The sequence below is a fragment of the Lactuca serriola genome, chromosome 1 (genome assembly GCF_051521515.1).
Source record: "Lactuca serriola cultivar US96UC23 chromosome 1, Lser_US96UC23_V15, whole genome shotgun sequence".
Taxonomy (NCBI): domain Eukaryota; kingdom Viridiplantae; phylum Streptophyta; class Magnoliopsida; order Asterales; family Asteraceae; genus Lactuca; species Lactuca serriola.
In genome coordinates this window covers 60498392-60519294 of record NC_136408.1, presented here as the reverse complement: position 1 = coordinate 60519294, position 20903 = coordinate 60498392, and the positions used below count along the sequence as shown (strand labels likewise).

Sequence of the window (20903 nt, the reverse complement as noted above, 5' to 3'; positions counted from 1 at the left end):
TGAGAGGTTGATAGCTATTATTGATCGGAAGAAGAAGGCCTTGTGTAATAAGGTTGTTCCATTGGTCAAAGTGTAGTGGTGTCATTGGAAGAGCTCCAAGTGGACTTGGGAGCCAGAGTTAGAAATTAGGGAGCATTACCAGGGGCTGTTCACTGCCGCAGACTTCGAGGAAGAAGTCTTATCTAAATGGGGGATAATTGTTACACTCGAGTTTAGGTAAAATTTCCCTCCTAGTCCTCTTATTTTGAAAGTTGGCAGTTTTGGCCCTTACGCGGGGAGTACCTAGATGGTATGTTGGGCGTAAGGGGGTTAAGTGAAAAGGATTTCATTTCGGGGAGTATGATGGGCGTACTCTAAGTACGCAAGGCATACTCCCTCTGGACACAAATCCTAATTTTTAGGGTTTAGACCATATCTATTGCACCTTAAGTCCCATTCCCTCATCCCATTTCCAGCCTCCATCATTTCAAATGTTGCCCCTTGAAAACCTTAGCCCCATTGTTGCATTTTTCCCCTTTAACGTGTGTTCTTTTGTGTTTCAAAGGAAGAAGAAGGCGGTGGTGAAGCTTGGATCCGGAAGTCTTGCATCATCCTCAACCTCCAGAAGGTATAAAGCTCCTACCTTGATGATGAAGTTGTTAGATCTAGCTTGCATGGTGATAATATGAGCTTTTGTCCCTAAATATGTCCTTTCTTGTGCATGACATGCTATAGAACATTAGGGTTGTCCTTTTGGACGTTTTTCATGTTTTGAGTCATAAAAATATGATCTTGGCCCTTGAGATTCTTCCATGCAAATCATTAAGAGCTTTAGTGGTTAAGAAGAGTTGGGGTTTTGATGTTAGGTTTGTTCTAGGCATGTAAAACCATAAATATGGAAACTTTATGGTTTGGGATATGTTTTAAGACTAGATCTGAGACTTGGACGGAATGACTTAAAGGATCAAGTCTTTAAAAGTTGGAACTTTAAGCCCTCGCTTACGCTGGGCGTACTTGGACGTATGCTGAGCGAACATTGTTAGAAGGCCAATCAAGATCAAGAGTATGCGGGGCGTACTAGACGAGTACGCAGGGTGTACTCGGTCTGTGTTGACTTCGAAGCATTGACTTTTTGACAGTTGACTTTTGACCAAGTTTGACTATTGGGTTTTTGGGAGTATTGTAGTCTAATACTTCGAATGAGGTCTCGGTTTATTGTTTAGGCGGATAGTAGAGTCGGCGTGTGTGTTTCAAATTTTTGTGCAGTTACTTCTTGATCATGAGGTGAGTTCTATCACTATGCCAATGGGTTGAAGGCACCAAGGCCGACCCATTTATTGAGTTTATGTATCCTAATATGTAGGATTGCTATGATAGTTCTATGTGTTAATTGTTTGTATATATATGTCGACATATGTGTGGTTGGGTTGAGGTCACGGGCCAACAAACCTGATATGGTTGGGTTGAGACTAGAGGTCAACAAACCCAGTATGGTAAGGCTGTGGCCACATACCAACAAACACTAGATGGTTGGGTTGAGGTGTTACTGCTCGTACTGTAAACCAACAACTCGATATGGTTGAGTTGAGGTCAAGGATCAACAAACTCTGTTTGCATGCTTGTCTTGTATATGTATTTTTTGTGGTGTGAGGTATTTTGGGAAGCTCACTAAGTTTTGACTTACAGTTTGGATTTTAATGTTTCAGGTACTTCTGATAAGCGGGAAAAGGTGAATACATGATTGTACACATCATCCGGCAGTTTATGTCGATCAATACTTGTTTTGATGTTTAGATTTATTATGACTTGTAAACAATGTTTTGGTAACTTTTGGGATTGTGGATTGTGCTTTTAAAATGAAAAAATTTACTCTGATTTTTGAGACGTTACATCTACTCCCACATTCTCTCTTACACAGACAAACACAGATATCTGTTTCCCCCCTTTCCACTCTCGATTCAATTGAAAAGACGAAGAAGACACATAATCGTCGTGGTCGTCGACAATCGGGAACACTGGAACAGTCCAATGGTGGTGGAATCGCCGGTCTTGGAGAAGTTGACGTCAGAAAGAGGGGGGGGGGGGGGGGGGGAGGGAGGCGGAAAATCAAGGATTTACAAACGAAATAAAATGAGGTAGAGTGGTAGAGACGGTGGTATTTACCTCTTTTGTTGGCGGTGAGTGGAAATTTCAACAAATGTAAAAGAAACCTTTTGATGAGTCTGTAATAAGCGAGGCGGTGGAGAAACATATGACAAACAGAACGACACACAACTCGTAGGTGGAAGACACATTGTTTGTGTCAATGCAAAGTCATCGGCTTCAAACCATCTGGTATTGGAGCCGGCTCCAAATCGGATACTCTAGATAAGAGTGTTGTGATTTTATTGTATGATAAATGAAGTCTAGAGAAAGAAGTTAGTATAAACAAGTTTAGCTCTTTGAATTTACGGTACATAAATGCAAACTGGGGGTAAATATTTGATTTCACAAAGGACAACTTTTTGCTGAATTAATTTCTTGGGAATATTTTGATAGCATATCATAGAAGAGTGGAAAACAATCAAACCTTTCACGTTCTTCTATTGAATCTGAGCACATGGTTTTAGCCTTTAACTGTTACATGTGAAATCAGAAATCTTATATGTAATAAAAAATTTAATAACTTTGACACCGATTAATATGTTTCGTAACAAATGATTATGCTATTAAGTTTGCATTGAATCTTATTCTTCATGACTTGAATCTAGTTGATGTGTCGGTACAAAAGCTTGATTTTAAACTTAAGTAAACAAGTTTTCTACTTTAAATCGATTGATTTTATAAAAATAAATAGGATTAAAAGATAAAAACATAATGTAATAGATTTCACAAGAAAAAACATATGTGAGTTTGTCGACATAGTAATATGAGTATTATAGTTATTATTAAAAGCTTTCGGATTCCAATGTCCTTTCTCTGATAACTAAAGAAAGTCAAAATATAGCCACAACAATAAATAATAATTTCCAATAAATTAAAGATAATATGCCTCGAGTTAAACCACTGGTCTTCCTTAGGTTTGGCCACATTCTGTCTGTTTTACATGCACCGCACGTGCGCAACCCTATATGTTAGTCTAGAAGTTATTTCTAGATTCAAGCGTTATTCTTTTTTGCTTTTTATTATTATACTATGATTTTTGATAAAAAGAAAATCTAATTAATGATAATTATTCGAAGTAAAGTTATTGTGTTGTCATGTTAGACTTGATAAACCTTTTGCGTCAATAATCAAACTTTATTTATGTTTTTTTGCAACATGATTTCTTTAAGAAGTTATTTATAATTTTTTTAGAAAAAAAAACTATTGCTGTTTGTAAGGAGGTAGTACTAGTATATATTATTGAAAGTTGAAACCTTATCTAAGTGTAAGCAATGTAAATGGATGAAAGTATTTGTTGTTTGTTTGTGGTCATCATCTAGAAGACAGTGTTTGCATGGTTTCTATTTTATTTTATTTATCAGGTGCTTTGTGTATGGATTATATAACACGAATTTGTGGACCATGAGTTCATCGGATTCCACGTGGTCAGTTTTAGTCTTTATTTAAAAGACATATTATTTTAAAGTTTTACCATATATATTCATTTCACTGTTTATGTATTTTAACTTTTATAGTACATTACAAATTTTGCTCCCTGTGGTTTGTATTCTTCTGCAGATTTAGTTCTAGTTCGAAAATTGAGCGAGTGGTTAATTAGGCTGCAAAATGCCAAAATCTATCAAAGTTGGCCTTTTAGACAATTACTATCAATAGTTTTCCGTTAAATATATGTAAAATGACGTGATTTTCCTCGAGCCAAAAGTAATAAAACTCTAGACTTAAGGGTTCAAATTTGTATTTTACTTTTCATATTACAATCCAAAGTATAACTTATTGAAATTTAAACCCTAAAAATATCTTAAAGTCTCTTATCATCTAAATTTCCACATCCATCACTCACAACCACCAATTCTGCCTCTATCACCTCCACCTCCACCACCACCACCACACTCACTCTTCGATGTGGTTGTTGGTAGGGACAAAGATGAAAGTGGTGGAGTTGATGACACCCAATCGGTTAGTTCAAGAATGGAAAATGTGGTGTTTCATTATTTAATACTTAAAATAAATATAATAATAAAAAGAGGACCAGAAAGGGACAAAACAATGGAGATTCTCGTCATTTTACAAATATTTAACGGGGGGATATTTTCAGTAATTAGGCAAGGGACCAATCTTTATTTTTTTCAACCATAAGGACCACTCATGTTCTTCAAAGCAAAACCTACAGAAGGATGCAAATCACAGGAACAAAAATTAATGGGTACTTTTCTCTCATTTGACAAACTTCATTTTGTGTTTTATGTTTTTGGTCTATTAAAAATAATTATGATACAAATCTACTCGATTAAAGATCGTGCTGTCGAAGAGCTGCCAAAGTTATCCTATGTTGCAATATATTGCATCATTGATAACGTAATAACGACACAAACATGACGAATCTACCACAACTGTACATTAGTCTATTTTCTTAATAAAACGAATCAAAACCCAAAAAATATAAAACGGACACAATCAGTTAATTAAAGCCAATCGACTTATATTCCTTTTTCCTATTTACATAATTTGTACGGTTGATAACGACAAAGTGGTCCATATGGACCATAAATGCTAATTTAATAACATGTGGTTTAGTTTGGGCTACGTCTTATCTCTCCTATCTCTCCTTTCACTAACGTGAACCGGTAGACCACCGGTGAAGTTCGCCGTCAGCCCAGGCGAAAACCTAGGCGTCAAAATAGGAGCCACTAATTCTATATCAAACCGTTGTAAAAGAGAAAGAACCACACTTTTTATCTCCACAAGTGCCATTTCTTTACCTAAACACATCCTATGTCCAGCTTGAAAGACTGGGTACTTGAAAGGGGTTTCTTGATAAAACACACCATCTTTTAACCATCTTTCGGGTTTGAAAGTTAAGCAGTCGGGACCCCAAATGGTCTCCATTCGACCCATCGCGTATGGGTGGTATGTGACCCGAGTGCCTTTCTTGATGAATGTGCCATCGGGAAATGTGTCGTCTTGTTGACAAAACTTAGAATTGAATTGGATTGGCGGGAACAGTCGCATTCCCTCGTATACCACTGCTTGTAAGTAGTGGAAGTCATGCGATTGTCCGTGTGGTGGTGCCATCAGAGCTTCGGCTCTGATGGCTGTTATCACTTCTGGGTGCTGTGCTAATAACCAAAATAAGCCGGTTAGAGCGGATGCGACTGTGTCGCGTCCGGCTAACAGGAAGCTTATAACAATGTCTCGAAGGTAGTTGGGATCTTTTGTTGAAGCCATGAATCTTGATAGAAGATCTTCGTGGTTTGAACAAGATCCTAATTTGTTTCGTTGTCTAATAACTTCTTGTGCAAACGTGTTCACCATCTTGATCGATTCTTTAAGTCTCTTTTCACTTCCAATATTCAAGATCCTTTTGATCTTCCACACCAATGGTGACGGAGTCATCGCTCTCTGAGCAGATAGCTTTGACGCTAGATCAAAAGACATTGCCAATTCGGATACGGGTAATGACTTGTCTAAACACTTTGGGTCATACCCGAAAGAAAATTTACAAATTACATCAAACGAAAACCTTCGAAAAACATCTTGTAAATCCAAAACCTCATTTTGTTTTTGGGAGAATGATGAAACAAGAGGTATAAGCCTATGATCAATCTCATGTTTAACAACTTCAAGAGCATGTGATCTCATTGACATCTTTCCAAGCTCAAGACACGCCATTTTTCTCTGAAACCTCCATGAATCGCCATCAACATTGAAGATGCCGTTGCCCAGGAAATCACCTAAGATGGCAGAGAAAGATTTCCCTTTTGGGTAGTTTTCGAATTGGGTTTTGAGCATGTACTCTACGCTTTGATGGTTGGATGTTATGGTGTTGTGAAGAACATGTATGTGTATGGTTTTTGTAGGTGAGTTTTTGAGAAGATGAGTGTACCAATCGCAGAGATTATCAAATTGGGTTGACCAACTAGAGGTAATGTAAGCATGGCAGATTTCGCATGTGCAATGAACCCTAGTGGTGAAGTAGATTAAAGTAAAGAAAATAGAGAGCAATACTAAAATCACCATAATAATGGATGGATCTTCAATCGCCATTGATGACCAATGAAAACAAAAAGGGAAGTCTTCACGGGTTCAAGTTTATGTGAGTAGGAGGGGAGGGTCTTATATTCCATTCAAACTACTGGCATGTTGTTATAGCTTTTTATTTTTTTATTTTAAATTTTATATATATATATATATATATATATATATATATATATATATATATATATATATATATATATATATATATATATATATATATATACTTAGGTTATTGTATTCAAATTAAGTATTGTGTGATTGTGTGCATAACTATAGGCCAATCATTTTACTTATTTTAGGAAAGTGAATAATACATATTATTAAATATAATATAATTAAAAAATACCATCTAATTTCATTCTGAGTGTATTTTAGTCAATTAATATAAATTTAAAAAAAAGAAAATTGCATATTTTAAGGGAAAATAGATTCTATTAATTTTAAAAATCTGATTGTATGGATGATAATTCTCCTAATTCGAAAATTCTGACGGAATATGTTTATCAATATATTGAAAAAATAACAAATATGATTGAGCCATATAAGAATACATATTCTGACATAATATATATTTTGATTTAGTAAACTTCTTGAAAAATAACAAAATTTTGGATACAAGTTAAAAAAATTTAATTACATTCTTAGAAAAGAATATATATATATATATATATATATATATATATATATATATATATATATATATATACTATTCTATGAGAATGGTTAAGTTATTAATAACAAAAAAGCAGAATATATAAATCATTCTACCAGAATATACTATTACATATATTTTCTTCATTATATTGTATATTATTCTGGTAGAATAATTCATTCTTTTTGGAAGATTGGTGGTCATTGTTCATCTTCAAGATTCTATTCTGACAGAATCAGAATTCAAGATTCCATTCCAGTAGAATGTTGTAAGAGATTAGGGTCATGTAGTTTTTGTTGATTTGGGAATTGTTAAGCAGAAGAATAAAGAGAATAGTATTCTGTGGAAAGGCGTAAGGGAAGACAATGGAGACCCTTTGGAACAGTTTTGGCAGTTAAATGAGTAAAAAATAAGGCCTGTTTCTTGTGGACCCGCTACTTTTCTTCTGTAGAGTGAATAATGGCACGCAGTTTCTTTACAACAGCAGTGCAGTCGTCCTGAATTTGCTTCCCTTTTGCCAGTGTCTGCTCCATTGCTTTCAGCTTCTCATTTGCACTACATTGACACCAAGATATAACAGAATCATAAATTAAATATGGTTAAATTTGAGAAATAGCCAGGTATTTTTGCATTTAGCCTTAGAGTTTAAATAAGGTTTATTTCTTTGGAAGATCTGCATCCTTGGTTGCCAAGTGCTCTTTGAAGTTCCTTCATACGTAACCGAAGTTCCCTGATAAATTGAGTATTGCTTCTTGTTGTTGAAAGGGAAAGGTAAAGTCTTCCCCTAGTCAACTGATCCTTTAGATACTTAACAAGGGTATCTGTTAAAACATGTTCATCTGGTTTTTTGCTTTTGGTTTTTGCAGGTTCAATGGATTTTCCCTCTTTTATGGTTTCCTAAAAGATTAGAAATCAACACCAACTAAGTCCAGATTTGAAGATGAAATTGCACTTATCTATTTAAAATTAATTAAGTATACAACTAATACCAATCTGAAAACACATCTAGACATGAGCACCTATTTAGATCACAAGATTCATGAAAGTGACAGCACAACAACTATCCCAGATAAGTTTTAAACAACTTACAACTTCAGTGGATAACAATTTATGCTCAGACGCCTTCAACTTCAGGTTTTCAGTCGATCATGCATGTTGTCACTATGATCAGCTTTGTGAAATTGTATGGTGGGGTGGATAAAAATCATAAAAGAACTGGAATTTCGTTGTGTGTTTTGTAAATTTGTTCGTGTACAAGAGAACCATAAATGATTGTGTTTAAATTAGGGCTTAGGGTTAGTGGCGAGTGAAAACTTAAGGAGAGAAACCTTCATTAAGCTGTCTAGTTTTTCTGGACGTTTCACCATCAAGAAGTTACATAGATCAAGTCATTTTTCCCAAATAAACATCACTCGCTGTTTCTTCTTTTGCTGCAGATAACTCCTGAAAACATGAATTGAATGATTGGAGAAATGAATACGCTTCTAAGTATTCGAATTTTGAAAGCGAATTGGTGATGTTACCTACCTGAGGAAGTAAATTTGGGTGCCTGACATCACGATTCAACGACTGAGGCAAAAATAGATAAATTTAAAAGAAATTATAAACAATTGATTTTAGATCGATGCGATTGAAAAATGAGGAGCGAAGGACTTACAAGTGTTCAAGGCTCCGAAACGTATTCATCTATAGCTACAAGAAGAAGACAAAAACGGATTAAACAACGCAGATTTGATGGTTTTATAGAAGAAGAAGAGGATCTGAAAGGAAGAGAGGGGAATTACAAAATGAAGAAAATGTAGCGAGTCTATCAGTGTAAAGAACAATGGGGGCAAGAACCGTTACAAAAAGCAACACTAGCACTGGTTTTCTCATCCATGTCTTCATACTCATCTTCATCTACCTTAGGATTACAACACGACTCTAACAGGAAGAAGCCTGATGGTTAACGAGATGATGGTGAGGGATGAGGCAGAGATATATTGTAGGGTTTTAAACTAAATTCCTAATTCAAAGCGATATGAAATGTTTTAAATATTTACTACAAATAAGATTGTTCAAGTTTACTATTATACCCCTTAAGCAATTTATTAATTATTTAATATTTCTTAAAAGTTGATTGGTCCACATTGATGCATATAGTAACACAATAATTACTTTAAATACCTGAACCTAGCTCTCTCTCTCTCTCTCTCTATATATATATATATATATATATATATATATATATATATATATATATATATATTGTAACGACCCAAAAATTTCAATTTTTATTATAACAAAACCATGAAACCGAGTATCACATTATAAAACCATACGTTGCGTGTTTCAAAAACCATAATAAAATACTGTGAGAAAAACTGTAACACAACTGTATCCAAACATATCAAGAAACTGAATCAACTCCCAGGACAAAAACTGAAGCTGTGGTGTGTGCGATGCCATCATCCCGAGCTCTTCCCTTTGCTTGTGGAAGTACCTGAAACCAAAACTGAAACTGTAAGCACGAAGCTTAGTGAGCTCCCCCAAACTACCACATACCATACAATACATAAAAAACACATACTGGGCCTTGCCCACTGACTGAGACCCCGTCCCCTGCATCGGACCGAAGTCCGGACTAACTATCTGGGACCCCGTCCCCTGCATCGGACCGAAGTCTGAAAACTGACTGGGACCCCGTCCCCTACATCAGACCGAAGTCCGAAACTAACTGGGACCCCGTCCCCTACATCGGACCGAAGTCCAAAACTGACTGGGACCCCGTCCCCTGCATCGGACCGAAGTCCGAAACTAATTGGGACCCCGTCCCCGGCATTGGACCGAAGTCCGGACTGACTGAACACGGCATAGCATAACATATCATCTAGCATAAACACATAAATCATGTCTGAGCCACGGAGGCGTCAAACACACTAACTACTGCATTGAACCGTAGTCCAAAAACTACTGCTAACTGAACGGCCCGGCATTGTGGCCTTAGACCCGTTCCTACTGGAAGGAAACTCACCTCGTGAACAGGCTGCTGTGTGTATGGCTCTGGAAGCTAACTGCTGCAGCTCCGGTATCTCCCCGGCTACAAATCCATAAACACACTCAATCAGATGCTAATCACTGCATTGGGTAAAATGACTCTTTTACCCCTGATCAAAGTCAACTCTCCCGGTCAAAGTCAACCTACAGTTGACCTGACTCGCCGAGTTGGGCCGCCAACTCGCCGAGTCCCTAGTCTCACTTCTCAACCCTACACGTGGCTACTCGTCGAGCATGGCATCGACTCGACGAGTACCCTCTTGATTCAAAAGCTCAGGCAATCTGCATCCGACTCGCCGAGTCATATGAACAACTCGATGAGTTGTTCTTCGATCTAAGAAGATTGTCTTGGACTCGCCGAGTTGTATGAAAAACTTGTCGAGTCCCTCCATTACTGAGTCTAACCTCCGACTCACTGGCCTCCACTCAGAATCACTCAAAGGGTAAAGATCGGGGACTCGTGACCTGACTCGCCGAGTCCGAAGAACGACTCGCCGAGTCCGAAGAACGACTCGCCTAGTCACATGCATGCAGATCCTAAAAACTCGATTCTGATCAAAACCACCGCATACAATTTGTAGATCTGAGTTTCTAAGGCTGATTTACCACGTAAAGTTTCCAACTTTACGTGTACATACGCATGAAAAGGGATATAAAGGCTAAAAAGGCACTTAGAAGAGTAGATCTAGGGCTATCATGCAAAATGGCTCTATAAAGGTGATAGATCTACGATTTTGGAACTGAAACATGGCTAGTTCCAAAGGCTAATCAATCTAATGTGATCTCTCTACTAAGAAAAAGCTAAGAAATGGCTAAAAGAGGCTAAATATGCTTGTTAAAGAGAAATCAATCATAGAAACAGAAGGAATTCAGTTAATACCTCAATAAACTCTGAAATGGGTGCAAGACCTTGGATCTTCTTCTTCTCCTTTGGATCTAGCCTCCTTCTTCTCTTCAAAACTTCAAGATTCACACAAGAAATGCTCAAATACTCAAGGGAATGATTAGGGTTTGCTAAATGATGCTCTGAGGGTGAAGGGGATGAGTTTGGGGCTCATAAGGTGGTTTAAATAGGGTGCAAACCCGGGGATTTAGGGTTTCTACCTGGCAGGCAGACTCGCCGAGTCCTGAATATGGACTCGCCGAGTCGCCGACTAACAAGTGCTCGAAAACTCGTCCCAACTCGACGAGTCGGGCCATAGACTCGCCGAGTCCCTCTTGTAAATTTCTAAATAAATGCCACGGAAGCAACATACCAGAAATGGAGCGTTACAATTCTCCCCCACTTGTCTCAGACTTCGTCCTCGAAGTCTGCTATGGCTGAATCTGCAAATAACTCCGGGTAGTGTTCTCTCATTTCTTCCTCAGCCTCCCACGTCCACTCAGACCCCTTCCGGTGCTGCCACTGCACCTTCACTAACTGAATTGCCTTGTTCCTCAAGGTCTTTGTCTTCCAGTCCAAAATCGCGACCGGCCTCTCAATATAATTCAGGCTGCTATCAACCTGAATATCTTCTAAGGGAACAACTGCTGACTCATCCACCAAACACTTCCTCAACTGAGATACATGGAAAGTGTTGTGGATCTGGCTAAGCTCTACTGGAAGATCCAGCCGATAAGCAACCCGACCCACTCGGGCCAAAACCCTGAAAGGACCAATGAACCTGGGGCCCAACTTGACCCTCTTCCGAAACCTGATGACACCCTTCCAAGGTGAGACCTTCAGAAGGACCATATCGCCCACCCGAAACTCCAAGTCTGAACGCCTCCTGTCGGCGTAGCTCTTTTGCCGACTCTGCGCAGTCTGCAGTCTACTACGGACTTGCTGAATCAACTCGGTCGTCTTGAGCACCACCTCTGTGCTCCCAACGACCCGCTGACCGACCTCGCCCCAACAAATCGGGGTCCTACACTTCCTCCCATAAAGCATCTCAAAGGGAGGTTGATCAATGCTCGCATGATAACTGTTGTTATACGAAAATTCCGCTAACGGAAGATACGTATCCCAACTGCCACCGAAGTCTAGAACACATTCCCTGAGCATGTCCTCGAGAGTCTGAATCGTCCTCTCGCTCTGCCCGTCCGTCTGAGGGTGGAAAGCGGTGCTGAAATGGAGACGAGTACCCATCTCGTCGTGAAACCGCTTCCAGAATCTGGATGTAAAACGGACATCTCGGTCTGACACCACCGATACCGGCACTCCATGACGTGCCACGATCTCACGCACATAGATATCGGCTAACTTTTCTGCCGATATACTCTCCTGGATCGGGATAAAATGAGCACTCTTCGTCAATCGATCCACTACTACCCATATCGAATCTACCCCTCGTGCGGTCCTGGGAAGCTTGGTGATAAAATCCATGGTGATGTCCTCCCATTTCCACACGGGAATATCTAACGGATGCATCTTGCCATGAGGCCTCTGGTGCTCCGCCTTGACCTTCCTGTAGGTCAGGCACCTCTCAACATACCAGGCGACATCCCGCTTCATGCAGGGCCACCAATAATCGGGTCGAAGTTCTCTATACATCTTCGTCGCCCCTGGGTGGATAGAAAATCGAGACTTATGAGCCTCGTCTATCAACACCTGCCGTACCCCACCCCAGTACGGTACCCACACTCTCCCATGAAGTGTCAGCAATCCCCGACTGTCATAATCAAACGAAGCTACTCGGCCCACTATTCTCTCACACTTTTGCCTCTCCTCCTTGAGGCCTTCAACCTGAGCCTCCCTGATCTGTTTCAACAACGGAGTAATCACTGTCATCCTCAAACACAAATCTCTGATAGGGGCTGCCGACACCTTGCGGCTTAGGGCGTCGGCCACCACGTTGGCCTTCCCTGGATGGTAAAGGATCTCACAATCGTAATCCTTCAGCACATCCAACCACCTCCTCTGCCTCATGTTCAGACTCGGCTGATCCATAAGGTACCTCAAACTCTTGTGATCCGTGTAGATAGTACAACGGACCCCATAAAGATAATGTCTCCAAATCTTAAGGGCAAACACAACCGCCCCCAGCTCTAAATCATGGGTAGGATAGTTAGCCTCGTGAGGCTTCAACTGCCTCGAGGCGTAAGCTATCACATGGCCTCGCTGCATCAACACTGCTCCCATACCTGTGATTGAGGCATCACAATAGACTACAAAGTCCTCTACTCCCTCTGGCAAGGTAAGGATCGGAGCCTCGCACAATCTCTGCTTGAGAGTCACGAACGCTGCCTGTTGCTCAGGCCCCCAACGAAATACCACCGACTTCTTGGTCAGTCGGGGGAGCGGCACTTCTATCTTGGAGAAATCCTGAATGAACCTCCGGTAATACCCTGCCAACCCTAGGAAGCTCCGAATCTCGGATGGAGACTTCGGGACCTCCCACTGCATCACGGCCTCTATCTTGGCTGGATCCACCAAAATACCCTTCTGGTTGACGAGGTGACCAAGGAACTGCACCTCGCGCAACTAGAACTCGCACTTGGAGAACTTTGCAAAAAGTCTCTCCCTCTTCAAAACTTCCAGCACCTCCCTCAGGTGCTCCTCGTGCTGCTCCTGCGTCTTGGAATACACCAAGATATCATCTATGAATACTATCACTGACCGATCCAGCATTGGTCTACACACGCGATTCATGAGATCCATGAACGCGGATGGAGCATTGGTGAGCCCAAATGGCATCACCACAAACTCATAATGACCATACCTGGTCCTGAAAGCAGTCTTCTGCACATCCTCATCCCTAACCTGCATCTGATGATATCCGGAGCGTAGATCGATCTTGGAGAACCAAGACGCTCCCTGAAGCTGGTCAAACAAATCATCTATCCTCGGAAATTGGTAACGGTTCTTCACCGTTACCTTATTCAACTCCCAGTAATCTATACACATACGGTGCGACCCATCCTTCTTCCTCACAAACAGGATCGGCGCTCCCCAAGGCGAATTGCTCGGCCGAATGAAACCCTTGTCTAGCAGCTCCTGTAGTTGCGTAGACAACTCCTGCATATCAGGGGGAGCTAGATGGTACGGTGCCTTGGCTATCGGAGCCGCGCCAGGAATCAGGTCGATCCTAAACTCAACCTGCCTCTCAGGAGGTATTCCCGGTAAATCCTCGGGAAATACATCCGGGAAGTCTCGCACTACCAGAACATCATCAATTGTCGCCTTGCCCTTCTCCTGGGCATCCAAGACATAAGCTACATAACCAGCGCAACCCTGCTGAAAATAGCGTCTCGCTCTCGCTGCGGAACAAAAGGTTGGTCCGCGCTGTGGCCTCCCGCCCTGAATCACTAACTCTCCCCCACTGGGAGTGCGAACCTTCACTAGATGCAGCTCATAATCAATCACCGCCCCATTAGGACTCAACCAATCCATGCCTACTATAACCTTATTCCCTCGCAGGGGAATAGGAACCAGGTCCACCGAAAACTGCTCGTCGAACAACTGAAGTGAACACCCTCTATTCACTCTGGCGACCCTCACAGTCCTGTCATCTGCTATCTCAACCTCTAGTGGATAATCCAGCTCCCCTGGAGCTCTACTAAATCTCTTGCTAAGCGCTAGCGATACAAACGATCGGGTAGCCCCCGAATCAAACAATACCATAGCAAAAATGTCGTTCACAGAGAACGACCCTATATAAAAACATATAATCATAAGCAATAATCAATTAATAATAATATAGAGATGAAGGGAAGATACATACTCGTCACCACATCAGGAGTCGCTCGCGCCTCCTCTGCTGTCATCTGAAAAGCCGTACTCTTCGCCACTGGCGCCTCGGCTCGGCCCTGCCGGCCATCTGTAATCCTCAAAGTAGCAGGGGCAGGTGCAGCCACCTTCCCTACTGTGGCTAAACTCGGGCACTGGGACTTTTCATGTCCCCTTTGATTGCACTGAAAGCAAATCAGATCTGATGCTGCGATGGCAATAGTAGGGGTCGTACAATCCCTGCTCAAATGCCCAGTCCGACCGCACTTGAAGCAGCCGGAACTCCCTGCCTTGCACACCCCATCGTGCATCTTCCCACACTTGCCACATCGACCGTGGCTCGGCTGAATCTTGGATCTGTGATCTGAAACCTTGGGCTTTTTGCCTGAACCTCCTGAACCCGAAACCGCCTCCGGTTTCCTCTTCTTCTCCATCTCGAGATCAATCTCCCTCTCTCGAGCCCTAGCAATCATGTCATCCAGCGTTTTACAGTTGGACCAGCTCACAAACTGGCGGATGTCGCTCCACAACATCTCATGATAACGAGCCTTCTTCATCTCCTCATCGGCTGCATACTGAGGAACAAGAAGAGCGCTCTCTCTGAACTTGGCAGTGATCTCCACCACGGTCTCTGTAGTCTGGGTGAGGTCCTGAAACTCTCTGGCTAACTGTTGCACCTCAATAACCGGTGCAAACTCCGCCCTGAACCTGGTAGAGAAATCAGCCCAGGTCATGGCATCTAACGTTGCATCATCTCCAATGGTATGTCCGACCTCTTCCCACCAATCCCGTGCCATGTCCTTCAGAAGACAGGACACCAATCTAACCTTGTCCCCCTCGGGACACCTGCTCGTGCGGAACGCGTTGGCCACATCCGCCAACCATCTAGTACTCGCTATGGGGTCCCGCGCCCTGTGATAATCTGGAGCTCCACATGCCCTGAACTCCCTGAACGTAAGTGTGCGCGACCCCATCATGGCCGCCACCTCGGCACGGAAGGTGCCCAACCTCTCATCCATCAGCTCTAGGATACCTTCCTTGATCAAACCGAAGATCACAGGAGTCTGCTCCAAAATGATACGGGTAATCTCTGAAGAAAGAAACTCTATGGTCTGCTCATCCATGCGCTCGCTCCCCGAGCCTGATCCTGATCCCTCCCCGACACCTCCACTGCCGGCTGCTGGCCTAGAACGCAAAACCACCATTCTGAAACACATCATAGCAACATCAGAAAACTGAAATATCACAAGGGATCATTGATACTACTACTAGCTTCCTGGTCTTGTCTCAGCCTTCCTTGATTCGAGTACGGATCCTCTGCTGTCAGTAGTACGGGCCCATACTACCTTCCACATCTATCCGTACTTTCCTCAAGAACTGCCTTGACTCCACCAAGTCACTTCTACTACTACTGATCTCTGCTACTCTCATCCTAGGCTTGCCCTAGGGAAATCTCTGACTCCACTCAAACCAGTCCTCAGCTGCTGAAGACCTTCCTGCAATGCTAATTAGCCATCACCTGAATACCATCACATGTGATGAGGCTCAGATAATCCTTCGAGTAAAAGGCTCGTCCCTATAACGGTTAGACTCAAACGAGAGCTGCGCAATAGGGCCAAATCCAACACTCTGAGATTATTCAACCCTGATCACATGTGACGTGACGTATTCACCTAATGGCTAACTCTCATCACCAAGAGTTCTACAAAGCACGAAGCAAGAAGCATTCGGACACCGGAAACTACTCAAGCAAATCCACTCTCATAACAATAAACTATACTAGCATACAATGCTAAGCTCGCGCTACCAGGCATAACCTAAACAGGCTATCCTACTGCTGTCTACTCGATATTAGCATGCAATTCTCATAAAGCTGGAACACATATAACAGGCACATAAGGCATCTCCCTAGATCCTTAGTCCTATACTAGCATGTTGTTCTACTGAAACTGAAACAATTTATCATAATAAATAAACTTGTATGGGTAGCTTGGGAGTACTTACTTGAGCTCGGCTGATTGCATGCACCACACCCTTATCTTGTTTAAAAATTCTTTTCTTTCTAAGTGCTTTTCAAGATTTCATTCGAAAACATTTTTCCTTTTTGAAAATCTTTTTATCTTTCCCTTAGTTTGAGTTCAGATACGCCCGAAGGTGTATCCGAATCCCTCAAACCAAGGCTCTGATACCAACTTGTAGCGACCCAAAAATACGACCCAAAAATTTCAATTTTTATTATAACAAAACCATGAAACCGAGTATCACATTATAAAACCATACGTTGCATGTTTCAAAAACCATAATAAAATACTGTGAGAAAAACTGTAACACAACTGTATCCAAACATATCAAGAAACTGAATCAACTCCCAGGACAAAAACTGAAGCTGTGGTGTGTGCGATGCCATCATCCCGAGCTCTTCCCTTTGCTTGCGGAAGTACCTGAAACCAAAACTGAAACTGTAAGCACGAAGCTTAGTGAGCTCCCCCAAACTACCACATACCATACAATACATAAAAAGCATATACTGGGCCTTGCCAACTGACTGGGACCCCGTCCCCTGCATCGGACCGAAGTCCGAACTAACTATCTGGGACCCCGTCCCCTGCATCGGACCGAAGTCCGAAAACTGACTGGGACCCCGTCCCCTACATTGGACCGAAGTCCGAAACTGACTGGGACCCCGTCCCCTACATCGGACTGAAGTCCAAAACTGACTGGGACCCCGTCCCCTGCATCGGACCGAAGTCCGGACTGACTGAACACGACATAGCATAACATATCATCTAGCATAAACACATAAATCCTGTCTGAGCCACGGAGGCGTCAAACACACTAACTACTGCATTGAACCGTAGTCCAAAAACTACTGCTAACTGAACGGGCCGGCATTGTGGCCTTAGACCCGTTCCTACTGGAAGGAAACTCACCTCGTGAACAGGCTGCTGTGTGTATGGCTCTGGAAGCTAACTGCTGCAGCTCCGGTATCTCCCCGGCTACAAATCCATAAACACACTCAATCAGATGCTAATCAATGCATTGGGTAAAATGACTCTTTTACCCCTGATCAAAGTCAACTCTCCCGGTCAAAGTCAACCTACAGTTGACCTGACTCGTTGAGTTGGGCCGCCAACTCGCCGAGTCCCTAGTCTCACTTCTCAACCCTAGACGTGGCTACTCGTCGAGCATGGCATCGACTCGACGAGTACCCTCTTGATTCAAAAGCTCAGGCAATCTGCATCCGACTCGCCGAGTCATATGAACAACTCGACGAGTTGTTCTTCGATCTAAGAAGATTGTCTTGGACTCGCCGAGTTGTATGAACCACTCGTCGAGTCCCTCCATTACTGAGTCTAACCTCCGACTCACTGAGTCCATCCTACTGCTCACTGGCCTCCACTCGGAATCACTCAAAGTGTAAAGATCGGGGACTCGCGACCTGACTCGCCGAGTCCGAAGAACGACTCGCCGAGTCACATGCATGCAGATCCTAAAAACTCGATTCTGATCAAAACCACCGCATACAATTTGTAGATCTGAGTTTCTAAGGCTGATTTACCACGTAAAGTTTCCAACTTTACGTGTACATACGCATGAAAAGGGATATAAAGGCTAAAAAGGCACTTAGAAGAGTAGATCTAGGGCTATCATGCAAAATGGCTCTATAAAGGTGATAGATCTATGATTTTGGAACTGAAACATGGCTAGATCCGAAGGCTAATCAATCTAATGTGATCTCTCTACTAAGCACAAGCTAAGAAATAGCTAAAAGAGTCTAAATATGCTTGTTAAAGAGAAATCAATCATAGAAACAGAAGGAATTCGGTTAATACCTCAATAAACTCTGAAATGGGTGCAAGACCTTGGATCTTCTTCTTCTCCTTTGGATCTAGCCTCCTTCTTCTCTTCAAAACTTCAAGATTTACACAAGAAATGCTTAAATACTCAAGGGAATGATTAGGGTTTGCTAAATGATGCTCTGAGGGTGAAGGGGACGAGTTTGGGGCTCATAAGGTGGTTTAAATAGGGTGCAAACCCGGGGATTTAGGGTTTCTACCTGGCAGGCAGACTCGCCGAGTCCCGAATATGGACTCGCCGAGTCGCCGACTAACACGTGCTCGAAAACTCGTCCCTACTCGACGAGTCGGGCCATAGACTCGCCGAGTCCCTCTCGAAAATTTCTAAATAAATGCCACGGAAGCAACATACCAGAAATGGGGCGTTACATATATATATATATATATATATATATATATATATATATATATATATATATAGGTTTAGGTTTTATGGAAAACAAAAAACCCTAAAAATCATAAAAATACATAAAAACATACTTATAGATCACAAAACTTTTTTTTGATTTTTTTTTGAAAAAATCGCATCTTTTATTACAAATTCGATGAAAATTTTTTTGAAAAAAAACCAATTTAAAAAAAAATTGATTTTTTATTTTTTTTCAGCGAATTTTTAAATAAATATGTGATTTTTTCATATATAAAATCAAAAAAGAGTTTTATGATCTCTAAGTATTTTTTTATGCATTTTTATGATTTTAAGGTTTTGTTTAGGGGAATTTTTTGTTTATATATATATATATATATATATATATATATATATATATATATATATATATATATTTATTTATTTATATACACGGGAAAAATGAATATACCCTACAAGATATATAAGCTTAGGTATATAAACTCACCATATTTGTATCTTAATTGTAAAAATTCTTAAAGTTCAACCCTTAACTTGATTTGTTTCCAAGGTTTTCAAATTTTCATTATTATCTTCTTCTTACGTCACAACTTTTTGTCGGACATCTACCGGTTTATATATATATATATATATATATATATATATATATATATATATATATATATATATATATATATAAGAGAAAAATAATGATGAAATTTTGTAAAAATCTTGGAAGCAAGTTATAAGTTAATTTTTAGAACTTTGGACGATTACAATGCATATATAACACAAAACGACGTACTATATATATATATATATATATATATATATATATATATATATATATATATATATAGGTTCTATGGAAAACAAAAAACCATGTCATTTACCTCGAACACGTTGTTTTCCCTTTTGCTTTTGATCTTCATGATTTTTAGAGGATTCTGAGTGACCGTGAGCTTGTGTGTTTCCTCGAACACGTCCACCACCATGTCATTTACCTCAATTATTTGATCCCCGACCTCTATCTCATGATGATTCGTTGTTTCTGTTGGACGATTCTACTTTCGAATAAAGTAATTTGTTTTGAGTCTCGGTTACTTTGTCTTCTCCCTTGATTCTTTATTCATAAACTTTTTAGGTGAACAACCACGTCTTTGAAACCTATTCTTTTGAGGTCCAAAACTTGTTCAAGGGTTGTAAAAATATGAACAGATCGTCTAGGGAGACTCGTAAGAAAAATCTTCACAAGCTTCTGTTATATCATGACCTCTCCCAGTGAAGCGGATTTCAAAGAAATTATGTATAATTTTGTTGCAAAAGTCGTCTATTGTTCTTGTGTCACTTATCTTTAGATTTTCAAAATATGTGATTAGATTTTGGAGTCTCTCTTCCTTCACTCAATCGGCTCCAAGGTTATGAGTTTTAACTGCATTCCACATCTCTTTTCCAGTTTTCAGATTACCAATTTGAAGGACTAAATCCTTCGGAATCGACTAAAACAACAATCCTTTCACGATGTTGTTTTTCTTCACATAATCTAGTATGGGATCGATCACATCCCAGACACCGTGAATTCCAAGTAGCACCTCTATGCGCATCCTCCAAATGGTGTTGTTTGTCGATGTTAAAGTTGGGCATTGGAACGTTAACAAAGTGTGTTCCTTAGCCAATGGTTGTGATGAACCTCCTTCTCCCGTCATCTCCAATCGATTTCTATTGTTAACGTTTGATCCAAATAGATGAAACTCACCACACGAACATGACACAGACTATTCATTATTTGATTGAGATTTCTGCACATGGTTCCATACGAACTTCTTGTTCTGAACAGAGAATAAGAGTTATTCACTGTTAACGATTGTATGTTCCTTAGATGGTTTTATGATCTAAACAGGTTCCACATGTTTTTGATCTTCACAGAAATAAAAACAAACTGATGGCAGTTCTTTCTTTAAACACAAGCAAAGACAGAGAACATCAAAAGTTGTCGCATGAGATCTTCACACATGTGTCGCTGGAGAACTTCAATCTGAACATGAAGACTCCTTCTTCTCAATGATTATACTTTCTGATCAGATGAACATGAAAAGGAGGGGTACTCGATAATGGAACAAGTTTTCGGTCTTCATAGGGACAAAA

At 40.8% G+C, this 20903-nt stretch overlaps 1 long non-coding RNA gene and 1 pseudogene across 1 annotated transcript; both read right to left on the bottom strand.

The window, feature by feature from the left end:
• Window positions 1-4582: 4582 nt before the first annotated feature.
• LOC145089596 (cytochrome P450 94C1 pseudogene) lies at window positions 4583-6267 on the bottom strand (annotated as a pseudogene).
• A 603-nt stretch (window positions 6268-6870) lies between these two features.
• Window positions 6871-8793, bottom strand: LOC145068833 (uncharacterized). The gene is made up of 5 exons (XR_013689149.1): window positions 8596-8793; window positions 8469-8503; window positions 8339-8380; window positions 7901-8254; window positions 6871-7708 (listed from the first exon to the last, which is right to left on the bottom strand). It is a non-coding gene; the product is annotated as an uncharacterized LOC145068833 (long non-coding RNA).
• Between the last annotated feature and the right edge of the window lie 12110 nt (window positions 8794-20903).